This window comes from Callorhinus ursinus, unplaced genomic scaffold, assembly GCF_003265705.2.
Source record: "Callorhinus ursinus isolate GAN/ISIS: 27379988/994484 unplaced genomic scaffold, GSC_fseal_2.0 scaffold8, whole genome shotgun sequence".
NCBI lineage: Eukaryota > Metazoa > Chordata > Mammalia > Carnivora > Otariidae > Callorhinus > Callorhinus ursinus.
This window is the reverse complement of record NW_027397070.1, coordinates 38684820-38709137: the sequence shown is the minus strand read 5'-3', so window position 1 is coordinate 38709137 and position 24318 is coordinate 38684820. Positions and strand designations below refer to the sequence as shown.

The 24318-nt window shown below is 34.6% G+C and overlaps 1 protein-coding gene and 1 pseudogene across 19 annotated transcripts in view; one reads left to right on the top strand and one right to left on the bottom strand.

Annotated features, from left to right (window-relative positions):
* FUT8 (fucosyltransferase 8) overlaps nucleotides 1-24318 on the bottom strand; it is a 346719-nt gene that overhangs the window by 179810 nt on the left and 142591 nt on the right. For 12 of the 19 annotated variants that reach the window (XM_025869873.2, XM_025869870.2, XM_025869869.2 and 9 more), the window contains one exon: nucleotides 21015-21097. The exons of 6 other annotated variants lie outside the window; for them this stretch is intronic. The gene's annotated coding sequence lies outside the window, so the exon portion shown is untranslated. Of the gene's footprint in view, nucleotides 1-20992; nucleotides 21098-24318 lie in introns of all 19 variants that reach the window. One more of the 19 variants, XM_025869875.2, reaches the window with a different exon arrangement.
* LOC112822290 (eukaryotic translation initiation factor 1A, X-chromosomal-like) lies at nucleotides 22864-23276 on the top strand (annotated as a pseudogene).

Below are 24318 nucleotides of genomic sequence, written 5' to 3'. Positions count from 1 at the left end.
TATATATATATATATATATATAGCAGAATATTAAATGGATTGAAATGTGTCAGGTTTCCTTCCACAAATTTATTTAGTTAGTGAATACCACTTTTTTTTAAGGTAGTAGGTTTCATTTAAATAGGTTTCATTAAGTAGGTTTCATTAAATAAATGATTTTTTTTTTGTATTTACAGAGATTCTTTGGGTTGTATTTGCTTAATGTCTCTGAAACAAAAAAATATATGTAATTTTTCAAAGTAATTTCTTGAATCTGAAAGCTAAAGCTAAAGTATATAATCAATAAAACTGAGAGCTTTAATAAAGTTACTGTGAGGCTCAAATGATGTTAATAAATAATGTACTTACTATAATGCATGGCACATAAGAGGTGCTCAATAAAAGGTAATAGTATTTTAATGCTGACAAGATATGGAGATTAAAAATATGGGTAGTAGAGGGCGCCTGGGTGGCTCAGTTGGTTAAGCGACTGCCTTCGGCTCAGGTCATGATCCTGGAGTCCCGGGATCTAGTCCCACATCGGGCTTCCTGCTTAGCAGGGAGTCTGCTTCTCCCTCTGACCCTCTTCCCTCTCGTGCTTTCTATCTCTCATTCTCTCTCTCTCTCAAACAAATAAATAAAAATCTTTAAAAATAAATAAATAAATAAATAAATAAAAATATGGGTAATAGAGTAGGCAAAGCCTGGACTAGAATCTTCCTTCTGCTACATCACAGCAAAGTAACCTTACCAAAGTTCAATTTCTTTATCTGTAAAATGGATATAATACATACTACCTCTCCCACAGAATACTAGAAAAAGCTTAGATAAAATAATCTATAGGAAGCAGTTAGCATACCACTAGCAAATTATTATTATGCTACATATATTAATGCTGTTAGGTTATTTTATAGACCCATTTATAATAATATTTTGTTTAATTTATATACCACATATTATTATAGGCAGTTTCTAAAATGGCTGCCAATGATCCCTGTGTCCTGTACTCATGCCCTGTGTAATCTACTCCTCCTGAGTGTGGGCTGGACCTAGTGACTTGCTTTGTAAATAGAATACAGCAAAAGTAATATGATTTCACTTCTGAGATAAGTTTACAAAAGACTGATATTTCTATCTTGCTCCTATTCTCTCCTCTTGTTACTCTGATACTCCTATATAAAAAGGCCCATGTGGAATGGAGCAGAATCTGCCAACAACCATGTGAGTAAGTTTGGAAATGGATTCTGCACAGTCGCCTTGAATGTGACTGAAACTTGGTCCACATTTTGATTTCAGGCTCTTGAAAGATCATAGCCAGAAGATCTAGCTAAGCCATGCCCAGATTCTTGACCAACAGATAACTGTTTTAAATCACTTAGTCTTAGGGTGATTTGTTATGTAACGATAATTAGTATACATGCCTACTTCTCACTGGGGCTGAGTCCCTGGTCTTCAGTTCATGTGTTACTCTTTCTGTTCCCAGCAAGTTGTACAAAGTCTAAGGCACAGAGCCAGCATTCAAGATACCAGACAGATTTTAATCTTAATCACATTTTCTTATACATCCTGCTAACATATATTACAAATACTATAAAACTAAACTCAATTTAGAGCAAATAAGCAATTCAATAAATATTAGATTAATGCTATATTAGAAGTCTAAAGGCATTTTTATTAATGTTTGCTAACCAGAGTTCTACTTTTAACTATGACAGAACAACTGGTACTAGACTTGCCCTCACATATAAACTAGAAAACTTAAATATTTAGAAAACCTGTTTTCAGGTTTTCAGATTGAGCAATAGCCAGACAAGATTGTGATGTCTGAGATAAGGTTAACAATCAAAGGTTAAGTCCTATACTCACTCTAGCTTTCTGCCTAAAATTTACTGAACCCCCAACAAAAGTGGAGAACCCAGGCAAAGCACAGCTGTCTTCCTGAAGTGATAAGTTAGAGACTAAAGTTTAAGAAGTTTAAGGGGGAGAGAATCTACAAGTCAGTATACTGAAGGGAAGGGAGCTGCCCAGAGAAAAGGATCCAAAAATGTGTACAGGATACTAAGCTCTGCATGCATAAGACTTCCTGAGGCTAGGGGCGCCTGGGTGGCTCAGTCGTTAAGCGTCTGCCTTCGGCTCAGGTCATGATCCCAGGGTCCTGGGTTCGAGCCCCACATCGGGCTCCCTGCTCAGCGGGAAGCCTGCTTCTCCCTCTCCCACTCCCCCTACTCGTGTTCCCTCTCTCATTGTGTCTCTCTCTGTCAAATAAATAAAATCTTTTTAAAAAAAAAAAGATTTCATGAGGCTGGCAAAGAATAATTATCAAGAAAAGAAAAATTAAATACTAGGTAACTGAAAAGTATCTCTCAGAGAGTCTATAAAGGGGAAAATCTATGAGTTCCAACCAAAAACAATGAAATGCCACATAGAAAACCTGGTGCATTCAGTAGGAAGCCAAGAAATAAAACACACACACACAATGGAATATTACACAGCCATCAAATACTGACATCTTGCCATTTGCAACAACATGGATGGAACTAGAGAGTATTAAACTAAGCGAAATAAGTCAATCAGAGAAAGACAATTATCATATGTTCTCACTGATATGCGCAATTTAAGAAACAAGGCAGAGAATTATAGGGGAAAAGAGGAAAAAAATGAAACAAGACAAAACCAGAGAGGGAGACAAGCCATAAGAGAGTCTTAATCTCAGGAAACAAACTGAGGGTTGCTGGAGGGGTCAGGGATGGGGAGATGGGGTGGCTGGGTGATGGACACTGGGGAAGGTATGTGCTGTGGTGAGTGCTGTGTGTTGTGTAAGACTGATGAATCACAGACCTGTACCCCTGAAACAGATTATATATTAATAATTTTAAAAAATAAATTAATTAAGAAAAAAAAGAAGTTAGGGTTAAGTAAGCCCTAGACTAGGGATCAGAATATTTTCTCTAGAGAGCAGGATAATAAATACCATAAGCTATGTGAGACACATACAGCCTCTATCACATATTTTTTGTTTTTATTTTTCTCTTTACAGCCCTTTAAAAATGTAAAATCCATTCTTAGCTCAAAAGCTATACAAAAATAGGCTACAGATAGCTCATAAGCCAGAGTTTAATGACTCTAGCCATAGAATTAAGAAGAGGCTTACAAAAGCTATAACAAAACTTAAAAACAAGCTACAAAAGGATCAAGGAGATCTAAAAGTAAACTAAATGCCTACCAAAAGTCAACATTCTTTCAAGAAAGACAACAAAATAAACATCACACTCTCCAAGTAATCAAAAATTACAAAGAACATTGATAGAGATTATCTTGTGATGCAGCCATCCAAAGACATGGAAAGGGTTAGTAAGGATGAACTAGAATATTGAGCAATCTTAGCACTCCAGGCCCCACACTAAGAATGAGGTAACAGCATTCCACTACTCCAAGAATTTTAAGTCTCTGACTCAGTGAACAACTGCAAAAACAACAACGAAACAAACCCAACTTAATCACTGACTGGAATGACTCACTCCACATCCATACATAAACAAACAGCCTCAAAAGGAAAAATACCTATTTCTGGGCATAAGTACTACTGACCTCAGTCTTTACAGCTCTGTACTTATGTATGGCATGCAACAAAAAATCATGAGACACATAAAAAAAGCAAGATATAACAAACCATTTTCAAGAGATAAAGCAAACATCAGAACCAGACCCATAAATGAACTAGATGTTAGAACTATCAGACAGAAAATTCAGAATAATTATAATATATTAAAAAATCTAAGATAAGTATGGACAACATATATGAATAGATGGAGGATTCAGCAGATAAAATACCAAATTAACAAAAATAAAATATCAGATGACCTTTAACAGGCTTATCAGAAAACTGGACAAAAATTAAAATTAATCAGCAAACATGACAAGAGGTCGTTAGATATTATTCAAAATAAAACTCAAAGAAGAAAAAAAAACTGGGGAAAAAAAAGAAGGAATTCAAAATCTGTGGGAGCACTGATTATCAAATGATTTAACACATATGTAACTGGAGTTACAGAAAAAGAGAGATAATGATGCAGAAAATGTATTTTCTAAAATCAATGAATGATAAAACACAAATCCAAGAAATGCAGAGAACTGCTAGAAGGATAAATTTAAAATGTAGGCAAAGCTGCTGAAAACAAAGTGAAAATCTTACAGGTCACTGGGGGAAAAATTACATACAAGCAAACAAAGAATGAGAACACATTTCTTATCAGAACAATGTTAGCCAGAAGACAATGAAGCAACAACTTTTTGGGTGGGGGGGATGGGAGTGGGGAGAGTGTCAACTTATAACCAGTGAAAATATCTTCAAAAATAGTTTCCAGGGGGGAAAAAAAAGGCTGAAAAATACTCTGTGCCAGCAAAACCGCACACACACACACACAAAAAAGTTAAATGAAATCCTTCAAGCTGAAGTATGATACCACATAGAAATTTGGATCTACACAAAGAAACAGCACCAGAAATGGTAAAAATCTAAAGAAAATAAAGACATATTTTCCCTTAACTTAATAATGTCTAACTCAAGAATAGCAATAATGTATCACTAGGTTTATATATCTGTAGAATATCCGATGACAAAACACAAAAGGAGAGGAGGGAGGAAATGGAAGAACACTGTTGTAAAGTTCTCACTGCACATTAGACTGGTAACTTAAAAATGTAAATTGTAAGCCCTAGAGCTGCACTGTCTTCTTCAATAGTCACTAGCCACATGCAACTACTTAAACTAGAATTAACATTAAAAATTTATCCTCAGTCACAATAGCCACATTTCAAATGTTCAATAGCCACTTGTGCCTATGGCTGCCATTATGAAGGTGCAGATATAGAACATTTCCATCATCTCATTGTCAGCCAACATTTCCCCAGAGCAACACATAATTTAGAAAATAAAAATAAGTATAAAAAATCCATAGTGGAGATAAAATAGGACAAAAATGAAATTGTAATTCAAAATACAAAACAGAAAGGATGAACAAAAGATATCTGATATAAATGACTACTCTGGGATTTCTGAGAGGAGAGAATTTAGTATCTTGGGAAGATAGGGGAAAGTTTCACAGCTGCAGTAAAGAAAGGAGCACATTTGAGAGATGGCGTGAGTAGTTTACCTTCTAAATAAGTTACTTCACTCAGTGTAGCCATTTACACATTATTTATTTTAAAATATATAGCATGGTTCTAATCAACATTTGAAATGGAGAACAAGTGGAACAAATTTACCATGTACTTTACCTAATTCTATAAAGCACCATGATTCAATCACTCATTCATTCAAAAAATACTTAGTAAGTCCCTATCATATAAAAGACACTGTCTTAGGCACTGGAGTTGTAGCAGTGAATAAGACAAATGAGAAGCTCTGCCCTCAAGAGGTACTATTCCAGTGGATTCTAATTGCAAAGGGAAGTAATTCCACAGAAACAACCTCAAAAAAGCTTCTTCTTGCAGCAACTAACATACTGAGTGATACAGTGAGAAACTGACTATAAACTATACCAAGTAATTAATTTCTTAAAAACAGAACTAGTTTAATCATTCTGTGAAAAACAACAACAAATGCAGTACCATTTATAACACTGTCAAATTGACTGTTCATGTATCTAACAATAAGAAAATGACCAATACCGACTTCCTTTAGCATCTATGTGCAAATGATGTTTCCAAGAATCACATTCTAGTGGCTTCACTTTAATGTTAAGGGCAAAAGATGAGTATATAAAAATATTCTATAGAACTAACTAAGAGTCAGAACAAAGACTTGTTCCACTATGAACCATGTTTATAAGAGGGTGGTGTTCTAAACTCAAAAATAATTCAGCACTTATTTAACTAATACAAGTATGTATACACTTATACACTATGCAAAGGGAAATATGGCATTATACACCAAGTATTTCCGTAAAAACATGTCCTTTGATGAGAAATTCCACTAGCAGCAATTTATACTAAGATGTGTCTTAACATATGAACAAAATGCATTTTACAAGGCTACTCATTACAACAGTTTTTGCAATAGCTCCAAACTGGAAAAAACCATAATTGCCCACCCACAGAAATATGGTTTAATAAATTATAAATTATTTTTACCTCCCAAAAACTGTGTTTTACCATGATGTCAAAAAGGAGAAAAATGTGACTCAGAACCAAGAAGAAAATCAGTCAATTTAAAGCAAACCCCTAAGACAGAGATGATGAAGGCAGACAAAACAACTACTAAAAATATATACTAAGATTTAAGTTAAAAAATCACTATACTGAAAAAAGAAATAAAAACTACAACTAAAATGCAACTTCTATAAGTAAAAAAAATCTGAAACTTTTTAAATTCTCTGGAAAGAATTAAAGAGCAGATTAGATACTACAGAAGAAAAGTTCAATGGACTTGAAGACAGTAATAAAAAAATACCCTCATCACAAGAAAAAGAAAATTATAACTATGGTGACAAATGCACTTATCTTTAGATATTATGGTATTTTACAGCTTTCCCCACAGCTGTATCACCATATAGTAACCATGATCATGAACTGAAAATTTGTTTAGGTGATAAAACTCAAATAAAAGTCATCCATCATCATTAGCAAGAAAGCAATCTACATCATTAGCTTCAGGGCCAGTTAGAATCTATCGGCATTTCCCCATTTTGACATTCAGCTTGAAAAAGAACTTCTCAGAACAAAACCTGTCATCAAACTTAAAGTAATGTACACTGAAAATAAGCTTAGTCAGGCATATGCAGAATTTCCAACGTATTTTAAAATACAAATAATATCACAATTTAGAGGGGAAAAATAGTCATGGAAAAAAATACATGGTAAAAATAATTTCAGGGGCTCAGAAAAAAGTACAAGCTAGTGGACAATGGAACATCTTTTAAAGTTGCTAAAATTCAAAAAAAAAAAAGGCAAAACTACACTTTGCTATCCAGTGAAAATATTTTCAAAAATAAAAGTTTTCTATGAACTTAAGTTTTCACTTAACTTGAGTAAATACCTAGAAGTGGTACTATTGTGTCCTAAGGAAAATGTCTATAAAAAAAAAAAAAAGGCCACACTGTACTCCAAAGTGGATGCTCATTCTGAGTTATCACCAGCAATGAATGAGAATTCCTGTTACTCCACAATCTCTCCAGCATTTGGTATTGTTAATTTTTTAAAGCAATTAAAATAGCTATAGAGTGGTATCTTGATGTAGTTTCAATCTGCACTCAGTTTCCTTAATAACAAATGACATTAAGCAAGTGATTTTCTTTTCTTGTGCTTATTTGCCATCCATATATCTTCTTTGGTGAAGTGTCTACTGTGATCTTTTGCCATTTTTATTTTAGATTATTTGTTTACTGTTGAGATTTGAGAGTTCTTTACATATCCTAGATACAAATCTTTTATCAGATAAGTGATTTTTCAAATATTTTCTCCAAGTCTGTGACTTACCTTTTCACTCTTTTAACAGTGTCTTGCACACAAGAAAATTTTAAATTTTTTGATGAAATATGATTTCTTTTTTTTTCATAATTGTGGTTTGGTATTATACCTAAAAATTCAATCCCAAATCCAAGGTCCCATATATTTTCTCCTATCTTTTAAAGAAGTTTTAGTTTTAGGATTCAAAGTTAAAAATACACTTACCCAAGACTGCCACTCTTAGGTATCAACCCAAGAGAAATGAAAGCTTATGTTCTCACAAAAACTGATACTTAAATGTTTATAGCAGCTTTATATATAATAGGCAAAAACTGGGAAAAAATTGAGATAGCCTTTAATAGGTGAATGAATTTAACTCTAATATGTCAAAAACAATGGAATACTACTCAGCAATAAAAAGGAACGAGCTACTGACCCACACAATAAAATGGATGAATCTTTAATATATTTTGCTAAGTGAAAGAAGCCAGAATCAAAAGCTGCACATTGTGTGACTCATTTATTTAACATTATGAAAGATGGAAAAGTAGGATGAAAAATGGATCAGCAGTAGCTAAGGATTGAAGATGCAAGGAGAGGCAAATTACAAAGGGGCTGCAGGGGAAATTTTTACAGTGATGGAACAATTCTAAATGGTAATGAAGAAGGGTACATCATCTTTATGGTATTCATCTGTAAACCCGTAATCCATTCTAATAATGAGAAAGATACTAGATAAACCCAAACTGACCTGAATGTACTCTTCAAAACTATCAAGGTCATAATAAAAACATGAAACCACCAAGAAACTGTCAAAGATTTGAGAAGACCAAGGAGATATAATGACTATATGCAACATGGTATCCTGGATTGGATCTTAGAAGAGAAAGGGACAGTGTGAGAAAACTGGTGAAATCCATTATGATCTGTAGTAATATTTAGTTAATAATATTGTACCAATGTTAATTTATTAGTTTTGACAAATTACCATGGCTGTGTAAGATGGGAAAACTGGCAAAGTCTTTGCAAATTTTCTGTAATTCTAAAATTAGTCCAAAATAAAAAGTTGTGGTTTTTTTTAAGATTAAAGGCAAAACAAGTACATTTTCAGTAAACAAAAGCTGAAAGAACTTGTTGGCAGCAGATACCACAGGGTATATGTAAAAGGATGCTTATCAGGCTGATTGTAGATGGAAATGTGAATATAAACAATGGATCTAAACAGACATATTAAAATGGATGGTAAGTATAAATGAAACCTCATTTTAATTTCTTCTAAAATAAATTTGAATCTTTAAAGTAATGACAAAGTATTACGGGACGTGTAACAATGCCATATGTTTGTCATACATTAATAAAGGATGGCAGGCAGAAAAGGGAATGGTATTATTTTAAAGTTCCTACATTATCTTTTAAGAGGTATGACAGTATTTGAAAGTTTGGTGAAACAGGTAAAAGATTCAAACTGTAAACTCTATCAGTGAAATATAACAGATAAGCAATAGAAAAAAACACAATGAAACCAAAAACAAGCCCCTTGAATAGACCTATAAAATTGATAATATTTCAGCTGAACTAATGGGGGGGGGAATAAGACATAAGTTGCCAATATTAGGAATGGAAGAGGGAGCATCACTACAGATGCTACAAAAAGATAATAAGGGAATACTGTAAACAACTTTGTGTCAACAAGTATGAAGCCAGACCTGAAACTGGCAAATTCCTTAAAAGAAATAACCAAAGCTCAATCAAGAAGAAATAGACAATCTGAATAGCTGTATAGGCTCATAACCATTAAAGATGTTGAATTCATATTTATAAATTTGCCCAAAAAGAAAACTCCAGGCCCATATGGCTTTATATGTGAATTCTACCAAACATTTATAGAAGATGTAACAGCGATTTTACATAAATTTTTCTAAAAAAGAAAAAAGGAAAAAAAGTTTGACAGTCTCATAAAAGCTAAATATATATTTGCCATATAACTCAACAATTCCATTCTTAAGTATTTACAAGGGAAATGAAAACATATGTTCATACAAAGACTTGTACAAGAATGTTCACAATTGCTTTGTTTATAAGAGCCAAAATTTCGCAAAAATCCAAGTATCTACTAACACATGAATGGATAAACAAATTGTGACTTATTCATAAGTAGGATATTATTCAACAGTAAAAAGGAACGAACTATTAATATATACAACATGGATGAATCTCAGTAACATGTCTGGCTAAAGATACCAGGGATAAAAAAAATACACCCTGATATGAAATTCTAGAACAAAGAAACTAATACAAAGGGCCAGGGAGCAAGCAGATGACTGACTAAAAATGGGAATGACAGCTACATGAAGGTATATATGTGAGAAAAAATCATCTAACTGTACACTTAATATGGGTACATTTTATTGATGTAAATTATGTTTCAATACAGTTGAAAAACATTTTAAGAGAAAGTTTAAACTATCTCCATTTTGTGAATGTAATTGAGAATGTCAATAATTGGAGGCTGCTAATTCATTAAATGGCTAAATTATGTGCTTGCATCTTGAGTTTCAACGAAAGAGTTTTTTTTCAGCAAAATCACTGTACATTCTTTTTTTTAATGAAAAAACTCCAAAGGTAATTATTCTATAGATTTAATCAATTTCAATCCAAATGTTAATGTGAAAATTGTATTTTGCACACATTTCAAAACAGTAAGAATCAACTCAAATAACTAGTAATATAATTAACAAACCATAAACTGTGTTCAGTTTTCTTAGTAGCCTAACCTTCTCTCAGAACAAAAGAAATCATGACAAATATTCAAATGATTCCCTAAATTATAATAAATATATACTAGTTATTACCATTATAAAATATATAGTTCAGAGAGGTACCATCTTTAGAAGAATTTACTTTCTTAACTGGAAAGAGGAAAAACCAAATCATTATTACAGACTACTTCGTGAAGTAATTCACTGTGATGAAATGAAATGAAAAATTCAACAGAAAAGAAAATCATTTATTTAACAAATTTAATTAATGACTACTATAATGTAGCAGAAGTTAAGTGTAACTATTACATTTTAAATGTACCAGGTTGATAAAGGGAAATATAAATAAAACTTCTGGAGAAAAGCTAGTTATCATTTACAATGTGAAAATATTTTTTTTAGGGGGGGCACCTGAGTGGCTCAGTTGGTTAAGTGTCTGCCTTCGGTTCATGTCATGATCTCAGGGTGCTGGAACAGAGCCCTGAGTCAGGCTCCCTGCTCGGCGGGGATTCTGCTTCTCCCTCTGCCTCTACCCCGCCCCAACCCCATGCTCTCTCTCTCTCTCTCTCGTGTACTCTCTCTCTCAAATAAATAAATAAAATCTTGGGGGGGGGGAAAGTACAAATATTTTAAAAGCCCTGTACATACAGAATTCAATTCTAGATTAACATATACCCCAGACTTTAAATATCTTCCCATTTGATCTAAATTCATTTTTAAATTAAGTACTGTTATAATTTATTTAAACTACCACTTACTGTCTAACCTCCATATGGAAAAAGGGAAGTTTATAAAATTATGTGTTTATTAATTTAAGAAAGTAGAAAAAAACAAAAAGAGTATCATAAATATGGCCCTTTAATGCTAGTTGAAATCAACTTTTATTTATGTAAAAGCACTGATGTAACCAACTAAACTGAAATGTAGAATAAAGGCAGGGAGGAAGAAAGTAGAAGGGGAGGCAAGAAGGCAGTGGAGGGGAAAAGGGAGAATAGGAGAGGACAGAAAAGGAAATTTTCATATAGCCCCTACCAAGACCATAAAATTCAATTTTCATTCATTACTTCCAGAGTCATCTATCATATTTTCACACTGCTTATCAGTAAGGTCACAGTATATGCACATATGAATTTAAAATGCTAGGCATCCTGAATACATAAGCATAAAATACTCTATTTAAATTCACTGAAACCAGCCAATATCTTAGAAATTAATCTTCCTCATTCTGAAGTGCAAACAAATAATCACATTTATGAGGTTTCCATCAGGAGTATCTCACTCACCTTAATTCAAGATAATACACCAGGCTGTGTTTACTGATGCAATTAATTTGTACTATTCAAATGGGTCCAGAAATCTGGCCTTGGCATCTGTACCTTTGGCCTGAATAGATTAAAACTGCTGAAAAGTAGTAATACTAAAAAATTCAAATAAAATGTATACCCTTACCATTTTATCTGATTATCCAGTATTACATAATATATACTTGATTGGCAGCATGATAGAGAAATAGCAACCATTTCAAATTAATGACTGGCTATAAATATATGGGCAGTTTATCCAACTATAAAATAGAAATAACAGTACATCCTCACATAATTGTAAAGATTACATGAAATAATATATGTAATGGTGATTTGCATTAGTTACTACTATTTTTCCCTTGGTCATCAGAAAGCAGGTATATTAGTCTTTTGCCAAGTTCTTACCTATCATGGCACCATCATTCTTCCTGTTCCTTCTACCTGAACTGTAATTCCTTTGGCTCATTCTTATAATTCTTATCTCTACTTAAATAAATGTCACCTCTTTTCAGAGACAGTCCCTGATAAACTGTATCAATTATGACATGTTAGGATACAACTTAGAGAAAATCTAACTCAAAATAGCTTTAAAAATAAGGAAATTTTAATTTCTTGGTAGACAGAAGTTTTATTTAATCACTCCAAAAATCTATTTTCATCTTTCTATTCTATCCCCTTGGCATGTCAGCTTCTGTCCTAAGGCTAGCATTCTTCATTAACAAGTTGGCTGCCTCAATCCCAGCTACATGTAATTATGGTACACACATTACCAAAGAACTGGTAATCACCTTCAGTCCATCTCATTTTAAGGAACAGGAAACTACTGACAGAAGTGTCCCCTAGAAGATCTGCACATCTTATTATCCAAGACTGACTCACCGGTGCCTCACAAAATCAATCACTGACAAGTGGGATGGGATTACCATTATGGCTTAGACTAATCAGGATTTAACCCTAAGGGTAGGTTCCAGAACAAAATTGGGACCCTAAATGCTGCAACACCTTATCTTTTTTAAAAAGCACTCACCATCCTCTATTATTCTCTATCACAACACTTACTGACTTATTTATTTCCAATACTAAAAGGTATGCACTAGTAGAACAAGGACTTAGAGCACAGTGCCTAAAACAGACCAAGCCCTTTATTAGTATTTATTGAATGAAAACCTGAATGCATGAATATTACCCATGTGCATTATTTATTTAATACCTACAGTTAAAATCCTAGGCAAAATAAAATTAAAATCAAGCCTTAGAAGAATTAAAACTAAGATTCAAAGTCATTTTCATATGTTTATTCATTTATTTTTATATATAGGAAGTATCCAAACTAGATGCTCAGAAAGAAATATATCCAAAAATAGTTTCAAACCAAACACTTGCATTCAAGCCAACTCATGATAAGCTGCAGAGCCCAGAAGACAAAATAGTGGAAAATAATGAAACTGAACAAGACAAAGAATTATGCAACACAAAAATAGGCTTAGAGAACTCAGTGACTACATCAAACTCAGTAACATTTGTATTATAGGAGTCCCAGAAGAAGAGAGAGAGAAGGGGGCCAAAAATTTATTTCAAGAAATAATACCAGAAAACTTCCCTAATCTGGGGAAGGAAACAGACATAGAGATCCACGAGGCACAGAGAACTCCCATCAAAATCAACAAAAGCAGGCCAACACCAAGATATATTATAATTAAACTTGCAAAATATAGTGATAAAGAAAAAAATCTTAAAAGCAGCAAGACAGAAGTAGTCCATAACATACAAGGGAAAACCCATAACGCTAACTGGAGATTTCTCAACAGAAACCTAACAAGCCAGAAGGGAGTGGCATGATACATTCAAAGTGCTGAATGGGAAAAATCTGCAGCCAAGAATACTCTATCCAGCAAGGTTATCATTCAGAATAGGAGAGGATAAAGAGTTTCCCACACAAATAATAACTGAAGGAGTTCATGACTACTAAATCAGCCCTGCAAGAAATATTAAAGGAGAGACCAAAAGTATGGAAGACAAGAAAGGATCAGAGAAAATCTCCAAAAACAACAACAAAACAAATAACAAAATAGCAATAAATACATATCTATGAATAATTACTTTGGGGGCACCTGGGTGGCTCAGTCAGTTAAGCATCCAACTCAAGATTTTGGCTCAGGTCATGATTTCAGGGTCGTGAGATCGAGCCCCATGTTCTCCATGCTTAGAGCAGAGTCTACTTGAGTTCTCTCTCTCCTCCCCCTGCCCTCCCCCCACGCACACTCTCTGAATAAATACCTTTTAAAAAAATAATAATTACTGGGGCGCCTGGGTGGCTCAGTCGTTAAGCGTCTGCTTTCAGCTCAGGTCATGATCCCAGGGTCCTGGGATCAAGCCCCGCGTCAGGCTCCCTGCTCAGCGGGAAGCCTGCTTCTCCCTCTCCCACTCCCCCTGCTTGTGTTCCCTCTCTCACTGTCTCTCTCTCTGTCAAATAAGTAAATAAAATCTTAAAAAAATAATGATAATAATAATTACTTTGAATGTAAATGGACTAAATGCTCCAATCAAAAGACACAGAGTGTCAGAATGGATAAAAAAACAAGACCCACCTATATGCTGCCTACAAAGAACTCATTTTAGACCTTAAGACACCTGCAGATTGAAAGTGAGATGGTGGAGAAACATTATGGATGTCAGAAGCAAGTTGGAGTAGAAATACTTAGATCAAACTAGACTTTTTTGTTCTTGTATTATTTTTACCCTGCTTTGGTATCAGGGTAGTACCGGCCTCATGGAATGATTTTGAATGTGCTCCCTTTATTCCATTGCTTGTAAGATTTTGATAAAGACTGTCATTATATTTTTAAATGTTTGGTAGAATTCACCAATGAAACGATGTGCTAGAAGTTTTTTGATTCCTAATTCAACTTTCATTCATATTATTGGTCTAAGATTTCCTATTTCTTGGATTCAAGATTGATGATTAGATTGTGGTAACTTGTACATTCTTAGAAATTATTTGGGTTTATTATATTATTGTTTATAGTAATCTGTTATCACACTATGTATTTCTGTGGTTACTGTTATATTGTTTTCACTTCTATTTCTCATTTTGGTTTTTGAATCTTTTTTTTCTTAGTTAATGTAGTTAAAGCATTGCCAATTTTGTGTTTGTTTGTTTTTTTTTAATGATCATTACTTTCAATGTTATGTTATTTTTTTTTTCTGGTCTCTATTTTATTTCTGATTTTTCTTTGTTATTTCCTTCCTCTACTAAATTTCAGCTAAGTTTCTTCTTTTCCTGGTTCCTTGTGGTGTAATGTTTATTTGAACTTTCTTAATACAAGCATCAGAGCATAAATTTCATTCTAACATCTGCTTTTGCTGCGGCTTGTAGGTTTTGGAATATCGTGTTTTTCTTTAGTTTTGACACATATTTTGATTTGCTGTTTGATTTCTTATTTGGCCCACTGCTTATGCAGTAGTGTGTTAATATTCACATATTAAATATTTAATGTTTATGTTGTAGATTTTCCAGCTTTCTTTTATTGTTGATCTTTAGTTTTGTATCATTATAGCTGGAAAATATATTTATTAGATTTCAGCCTTCTTAAATTTGTAATATTTGTTATGTCTCTTTTTATGTGATTTAACCAGGGGATTCTTCTGTGTGCATTTGAGGAAAATATATACTCTATTTTTCTTGGATGGAATGTTTTATATATATCTTTTAGAACCACGTACTCTGAAATATGCTTCAAGTAAAAAACGTTCTTGTTGAAGAAAAAGTAGTAACTTTAACTGAGGGTGTTCATTTAAAATAAAGCATATCAGGGGGGAGTTGTTTGAGGGGAAGGGGTAAAATAGGTGAAGGGAATTAAGAGTACACTTCTCATGATGAGCACTGAGTAATGATGTGTAAGTTCTATAGAAATACTGAATCATTATATTGTACACCTGAAACTAATTATAACACTATCTTAACTATACTGGAATTAAAATTAAAAACTTAAAAAACATTACATTTCATAGCTAAGAAGGGCAGACAGATATATTGAAAAATTCTAAGTCATATACAAGTAATGAACAGAGATTCACAATCTTTCTAGAGAAAGCTTTCTAAAAAAACAGAGATTAAAAATTCAGATTCAAACAGACTTAAAACTGTTTCTAAAGAACAAGAGAGATTCAAAAGTGTAATAAACATTTTATGCTACAGAAAAATTTAGTGGGATATATTTTAATACACACACATTTCAATCTTCACCTAAGAGGCATGAAAGCCCTTTAAAGGCTAATCTTTGCTACTGCATGTATGCAGAATATTATGATGATATTATTGGCTAATAATTCACTAATATGTGAGCCAGATGGGTGACAGAGAGATAATTTATATATCCTAAAAAGAGAAGTCTCCAAGAGACTCCAAGAGGGACTCTTGGAGTCCCTCTCTACTGGGCAGGGAGCCTGATGTGGGGTTGAAACCCAGGACTCCAGGATCATGACCTGAGCTGAAGGCAGATTGAGCCTGAATTTTTCATCCTTGAAATGATTATAATAATTGCTATCATAAGGGGCCTATCATTCATTCTAAGTGTAATGATGGTAACAGCTACATTTATGTAGTGCTTCCTGAATGCAAGGTATTTTTCACAGTACTTCACAATTATAATACTATTTAATCTTCTCAACAACCTCCTGATGTAAGTACTATTATCCCTATTTTACAGTGGAGGAAATTAAGGCACACTGAGATTAAATAACTTTCCCAAGTTTGTAAAGTCAGTAAGTGGCAGAACCAAAACCAATGATAGCTATTTTTTTGTTACTGTTAAGAATAGCCTGCTGACTTTAAGAATTACAAGGGAGGCTAGAAAATCTCCTTCCACACATACTTTTTAACTCAAGGACAAGCAACTATATCACTAGATCATTTCAAGTATAATTTAATTCAGAGATTGAAAGGCCTCAAACTTTTCCTCCCAAATAGCACACCGTTAGGAAAACTAGATAAAACAAATTCCATTTGACTTAATTTTTTTACATTTAAAATAGTGAAGTGACTTTTCGTTCCATTCCAAGATGGTAAAGACAGACTTCTTCCTATCCCTCCCACTAAGAACAGCTAAAAACCCTGGACACTCTACATAAAACAAATACAAGAGGACTGTGAAAGATAGAAAAGGCAGAGCTGCTAATAATCTAGGGACTAAAGCAATAACATAGCAGTGAGTTCTGAGTTTTCTTTTTGCTTCATATATCCCAGAAGGAAAAAAGAACAACAGAAAGAGCAAAAGCATGGGTAAATATGAAAGAATTTCCTTTCTCTTCTTGACTTTTCTACATTATGTTTTGATAATGCCTGTTATGGTTTTAAATACATGTAGAGGGAAATTAAGACAATTATATTGTAAGTGAGAGAGAGTAATGGTACTTCAGAGAGGTAAAGTTTCTACATTTCACTCAAACTGGTAAGACATCAATGTGAGTAGACTGTGATAAGTTATGTATCTTTCAGGTAATACTTAAAGCAACTACTAAAAAAACCTATACAAAGAGATACACTCAGTAACGTTCAGCAATATAATCATTAGAAATGTAACAGTGAAGGAGGTTTATAGTCAACTGTGTTTGCCCATTTCATCTACTTTCTAGCTGTGACTGTGACCATAGTATTTAACCTCTTTGTAAATTAGTTAATAACACTCATTTCAAACCACGTAGAGTTAGAACATACTGGCTATAATTATTATAGCTATTATTTTAATATTTTGATTGAGTGAGACTATTAACCCTTATTTACTTTACTAGTTTAAATGAGTATTTGTAGTAGTTTTGTACTGAGGTATTTGTGTAAAGTGCTAGTCATGGTGACTAGTATGTAGTATGGGCTTGCTAAACGAAAGCTATGATTATTTATTAGTAAATAAAGGTCTATGGGTTAAGCCTTTCTTTATTCCCATAGATTCTGAACCACAAGATCTTGTAACTTCCTTTACAAAATCAGTCTTGGAAATTATTTTTTTGACTGATACCAAAGCAAATGCAACAAGAGCAAAAATAAACAAATGGGACTATATCAAACTAAAAAAACTGCTGTACAGCAAAGGAAACCATCAACAAAATGAAAAGACAACCTATGAAATGGGATAAAATGTTTGTAAGATATATATATGATAAGGGATTAATATCCAAAATATATAAAGAACTCATACAAGTCAATAGAAAAAAGCCAAACAATCCATTTAAAAAATGGGCAGAGGCTCTCAATACATTTTCCCAAAGACGATACACAAATGGCCAACAGGTACATGAATCAATGTACAATTCTAAGTACAATAAGTTTCCTATTTCCTATTAATCTAATAAAATTTCACCAGTATGATCAAAGTAGACCCACAATCCCTTAGTCATTTTTCTTTTTTAAAGACTTTATTTATTTGACAGAGAGAGAGACAGTGAGAGAGGGAACACAAGCAGGGGGAATGGGAGAGGGAGAAGCAGCCTTCCTGCAGAGCAGGGAGCCTGACGCGGGGCTCAATCCCAGGACCCTAGGATCATGACCTGAGCCGAAAGCAGATGCTTAATGACTGAGCCACCCAGGCATCCCTCCCTTAGTCATTTAGTGTTAGCCTCCAATTCTCCTTAAATCTTCACTCCTCCCACACAAACCATTAAATCTCAGTAGTGCTTTGTTATTTATACTGCTTCCCCTCAGTATAAGGATATGGTTCTGCACATTACAGAATACCCCAACACAAGAGCAGCTTGGCTTAAACAACATTGAGATTTATTTCTTCTTTTTTTTTTAAGATTATTTATTTATTTGAGAGAGAGAGAATGAGAGATAGAGAGCACGAGAGGGAAGAAGTTCAGAGGGAGAAGCAGACTCCCTGCTGAGCAGGGAGCCCGATGTGGGACTCAATCCCGGGACTCCAGGATCATGACCTGAGCCAAAGGCAGTCGCTTAACCAACTGAGCCACCCAGGCGCCCGAGGTTTATTTTTTCTTCTGTAAAAGTCATCTAGAGAAAGGCCATGTAGAGGTGGTGGTTGCATAGTATCCTCAGGGACCCTCAGGGACCCAAGTTTCTAACTTTCTCTTCCGCCATTCTCTGTGACTGGCTTCCATCGTCAAGATCACCTCACAGTCCAAAATGTTTGCTAAAGCTCTAGTTACTATGTCTTCAATAAAGGCCAAAAAGGAGAAACTGAATGGCAAAATGGGATCTCTTCCAGAGGAGTCACTGACCTTTACAAGCACAAAAACACATACTATTTCTGCTTTATCTTTATTGCCATAACTTAGTCACTTATCTATGAAATAGTCTTTTCTTCAAGGTGTCAATGTACCTACCTAAAAAAAAAAAAAGAGGATCAATTAATATAGAAGAGAAAAACAGATTTAAGGTTGGGTAGAATAGTAGCAGCCTGCATCACAAGTTCCTATCCATTTTTCACAGCTTCTGAGTAACCCTTGATACTGGCAGAAATTTTATATCATATCTTTAATCAACAGAGCTAATATAAAAGCTTTCCCCAATATATACTTTTACTTCTTTGGCTATTTGTGGAGTGTGGCCAATCCTCAACTGTACTGATACCACAACAAGTATAATAAGATTACAATTCTGAAGTCTTATTGGATAGGAGTTTTCATCTATCACATCTTGTGTACCAACTGGGATACAAAAGTTGATTTGTTTTGTACAATTGACCTAATAGAACGCTGCAACTCACTCTGTGTGTCTTGACCAATTAGCAAATCAATGGAGCTCCAGTGTGGTCTCTTTTGTTACAAATCTTGGATCTTATTCCATAGACACATCTGCTGCATGATCATAATTATCATTAATCCCACTATAGTACCTCATTTACTGAACATGTAGTAGGTTCCTGTGCAAAGTGATCTATTTATTCATTCAGGCCTCATAATAACCCTATTATGTTATTTTTGTCCTCATTTTATAGAAAATAATAATAGCAAACATTTATTGAGTGCTTAGTATGTGCCTGGCTTACTAAAGTATTTTATAAATAAATACTATTTTTATCCCTAATTTACATATGAGAAGGCAGAAAAGTTAGTAACTTGCCCAAAGTCACATAGCTTGTAAGTAGCAGAGCCATGGGGCACCTGGGTAGCTCAGTCAGTTAAGCATCCAACTCTTGATTTTGGTCCAGGTCATGATCCCAGGGTCCTGAGATTGGCCCCTCCCTCCACCCCCCCCAGTGGAGTCTGCTTGGGGTTTTCTTCCCCTGCCCCCCCCACACACATGTGCATGCATGAGCATACACACTTGCTAGCTCTCTCTCTTAAAAAAAAAAAAAAAAGTAGCAGAGCCAGGATGCAAATCCTCACAAACACTCTAGAGTCTACTCAATTAACTACTATACTATAAGAATAAACCAGCAGAGGTTAAGTAACTCACCTAAGGTCACAAAACCAGGAGCCAAAATTCACAGCTAGATCTATTGTCTTGACTCCAAATGAATCAAAGCAGTATGGTTTGACTGACCAAGGGATTATTACTCTTCAGGGGCAGAGTTACAAGAAAACAACACTATCAAAATAACAACCACAATCCATAAGTTTCAATGATAAGCAATTGAGGAGGATGAAATGCAGTGCATCCATGCTGTATAGGCAGCACTACAGGTAGACCTACCTCTTTTAGTAACAGATAAACCCAAAGCAGCTTTAGCAAATGTATCTAGTGACTGTCATACATTAGTTTGAATAATCATTAGTATCTAAAAGATCTTGAATAGAAGTCTGCATTTTACATCCGCTGTCAAAAAATTAAAGAGTAAACAGCTTTTTGCCACACCACACTCAATGGATATATCTAGAAGCAGTAGTTTTTAAAGACATCAGGAAAAATATTTTAAGAAATAATAAAAAGTAACATGGGCTGCCTGAGTGACTCAGTCATGATCCCAGGGTCCTGGGATCGACCCAGATCATGATCCCAGGGTCCTGGGATGGAGCCCCGCATCAGGCTCCCTGCTCGGCAGGAAGCCGGCTTCTCCCTCTCCCACTCCCCCTGCTTGTGTTCCTGCTCTCACTGTGTCTCTCTCTGTCAAATAAATAAATAAAATCTTTAAAAAAAAAAAGAAATAATAAAAAGTAACAGAATCAGACATTTTGTTGCCATCTGTAAGAACTAACAAATTTATAGTTCTTTCACCTATAATTACAACCCTGACTCTCATCCTTTGAGAGATATATAAATTATGGCTATAAATTTCTTTAGTATTTTTTCCTAAGATTAACAATGTACAATTCTAATGCCAGAGTCAAAAATGGCTGTGTCCTCCCTCTCTAAAAGAATAAATAAAATGAAAATCCCGCCTTCTCCCACTCAAATAAATAAATAAATAAGCCTATGTTGAGCCTGAGTACACAACATACAAATCACAGTGCTACTACTGGTTCATTTTCAAACACTCTCCTAAGAATTTGAAGTCTCTCTTCCAAGAACAGCATAGACACATAATGACTATCAGAAGAAGAATCTTGCACCTAGTACAGTAACTTGAAATACCGTAAGCATTAATGATGAATGAAGGTCATGTCACCAATAGAATCAACCATGAGAATCATTCACTTTCATGAACACCTCATATCCTATAAAAAAAAAGGAAATTCAGCTCAGTATATTGTTCTTTATCAAACACATCCTTTTTCCCTAATTCCAAACTTAATGAGACATTCTCAGTTAAGTTCATAACAGTTCATGTTTACACTCTACTTCCAATTATCAATGTTTTTAAACTAATTGGAGGAATTTTAAAGAATTGAGCAGTACTAAACTTATATTTCACTGGAGCCTCAATGGATGAAACATAAAACATATTCTTATTAGTAAAAAGTTACTATACCAGGGTGCCTGGGTGGCTCAGTTGGTTAAGCATCTGCCTTTGGCTCAGGTCATTATCTAGGGGTCCTGGGATTGAGCCCCACATCAGGCTCCCTACTCGGCGGGGAGTCTGCTTCTGCCTCTCCTTCCCCCCCCCCTTGTCACTCGTGTGGTCTTTCATAAATAAATAAAATCTTTTTTAAAAAGTTACTATACTAAGAATTATTTTAAGGTTTTTTTTTTTTAGTTATACTGATTCCTGTTTAAAAAAAAAAAAAGAAAGAAAGAAAAGTATCATAAAACAGCCAGTGATCCTCAGTGAGGCATAAAAATACCAAAAAGAATCAGCTATTATAAATCATTAGCGTTACACCAACTTTAATTTAATGCATCAGTTGACTGGGAACTAATATTAGATGAAAAGCAGCCAAAGCAGCTTTTATTTATAGCTATGTTGGAATAATAACAAAAATGTTGTTACTAAGATCAATTTAATTTAAGCAACATTTAAAAGTGAATTTTTACACATAATGGTATTTGAACACAATTTGAAATGGGCAGGACATATCACTTGCTAAGAATATTATTCCTCATTTTGAAAGTGTTAAGAGATCTCTACTTTTACCACAAGGGTAACTTCCAAGTGTAAACAACTAGAAAATGGAATAAACTATGTATCTGATTTTGGACAACAGGCAACACAAAACTGATTCCAGGGAGGAAGGGAGGAAGGGAGGAGGAGGAGGAGAAGAGGAAGAAGATGAAGGAGATGAAGACGATGAAGACGAAGAAGAAGAAAGGGAACAGGGAAGAATAATTACCTGGGATTCTCTCTGAAAGCACTTTTGAGATTACAGTATGTTGAAGGGGAAACCCAAAAAGAATCTAGTGCATTGCTAAGTTGAAAAGGCAGAAGTCAGACCACAAAAACAAAACAATTATTTGGGGGGGGGGGGGGATGTCCCTGAAGTGAGAGAGTTATGCAAAGACCTATTTTCTAAATTTTAAAAAAGAGAGAGAGAGAGAGATCCCCTTAAATTACCTGAATGACAACCTATATATGCATAGGGTGAAAACACATAAGGTTAAGCAAAACCAAGTTCTGTGAAAGAAAAATTACCAGGTAGCTAAAGCTGAGTAAAATTATTTGATGATACTAGAGCTCACAGAGGGCCAGGAATCATTAGACTTCTTACAAACAAGATAGAGAGTCCTCACTGAATCCTTGGGACATTCAGTAAAGTCCCAAAGAGAGGTCCACCTTAGTAGTGAGGCTAAGAGAGCACAAGAATAAAAGTTTCCTCTAGACCTGCCCTAGAAAACCTTAAACACATTAACACACATGGAAAGGGAAGAGGGAGGGAAATAAATTTGCTGCCGCTGAGGGTGGCTCAGAAAAGCTCAGTCTCAAAACTCTCCCGCACCTGCAGAGTGCCATTTTGCATAACATGCTAGGTAATCCCATGTGCCTTTTGGAAGAACAGCTGCCAGCACCACCACAGGAAAGGAGACTAAGATGCCATGACGGATTGTAATGACCAAGAACAAAGGTAAAGGAGGTAAAAACAGGTGCAGGGGTAAGAGTGAAAAAAGCTGGTGTGTAAACAGGATGAATAAGAGTATAACCAAGTAATCAAAATGTTGGGAAATGTATAATCAGAAGTAATGTGTCTTGACGGTGTGAAGAGATTATGTCATATAAAAGGAAAACTGAGAAAAATGGCTTGAATAAATACCTCATACATTTTATTGGTCTGACAGATTATGAGGATAACAGAGCTAATGTAATTTTAAACTACAATGCAGATGAAGGTATAAATCTGAGAGCATGTGGCAAGCTTCCAAAGCCTGCTAAAATCAATGAGATATACATTTGGTGATGGAGATGATGACGAAATCCAGTTTGATGATACTAGAGATGATGATAAAGACCATGATGATATTTAAATTGAACTCAATGTTTTACATTCCAAATTTTCTGAGGATTAAATCCCAAAGTAAATATGGCTTCCTTGTCTTTTAAAAGTTAACCCAGACTTCTGGGGTGCTTGGGAGGCTCAGTCAGTTGAGTGCCCGACTCTTGGTTTCAGCTCAGATCATGATGTCAGGGTCATGGAATCGAGCCCCGCATCAGTCTCCGCACTTGGCAAGGAGTCTGCTTGAGGTTCTCTCTCAGCCCCTCCCCATCTCTCGAAAATAAATAAATCTTAAAAAGAAAAAAAAAGTTACCAGACTTCTATGTAGCTTAGACATTTTATCATGGCATCCCTTTCCTTAATGAATAGGTGAATTCCTTATGCTCAAATACTCTTGGAAGCAGTTCTTCTTCTTGATTGATCTCTCATTAGTTAAATAAAAACTTTGATACATGTTAAATAACTTGAAGAGCTAAACTTTTATAGAACCCAAGTACATTTAATTCCAAAGTCCTATGTTCTAAATCATAACTCCCTTTTTAAAAAGGGGGAAAAAATGGGATGCCTGGGTGGCTCAGTAAGCTCAGGTCATGATCCCAGGATCCTGGGATGGAGCCCCACATCAGGCTCCTTGCTCAGGAGGGAGTCTGCTTCTCCCTCTGCCTGCCACTCCCCCTTCTTGTGCTCGCTCTCTCTCTGACAAATAAATAAATAAAATCTTTAAAAAAAAAATAAAAAAGGGGAAAATGTCTATATGATAGTGTACTGGAAGATTAATGAGAAAATCCTATTATGCAAAAGAAAATGTTTACGATGTAAAGAATACTGGAACAGAGAAAACAGTATCTTAACAGTATCTTAAATTAATACCATATACATGAATGATAGATAGCATTTATAATTGGTATTTTAATTATTACATGATGATATGTATATAAGTAATAACATTTTGTATGTTAGTCTAAATGAAATTAATGGTTTCTTCTTTTACACACTGTCACCTTACTTGGACTTTCCTTCATTGCCCTCATTTATTCATTAGTCAACAATATTCAGTGTCTGCTATAGGCACT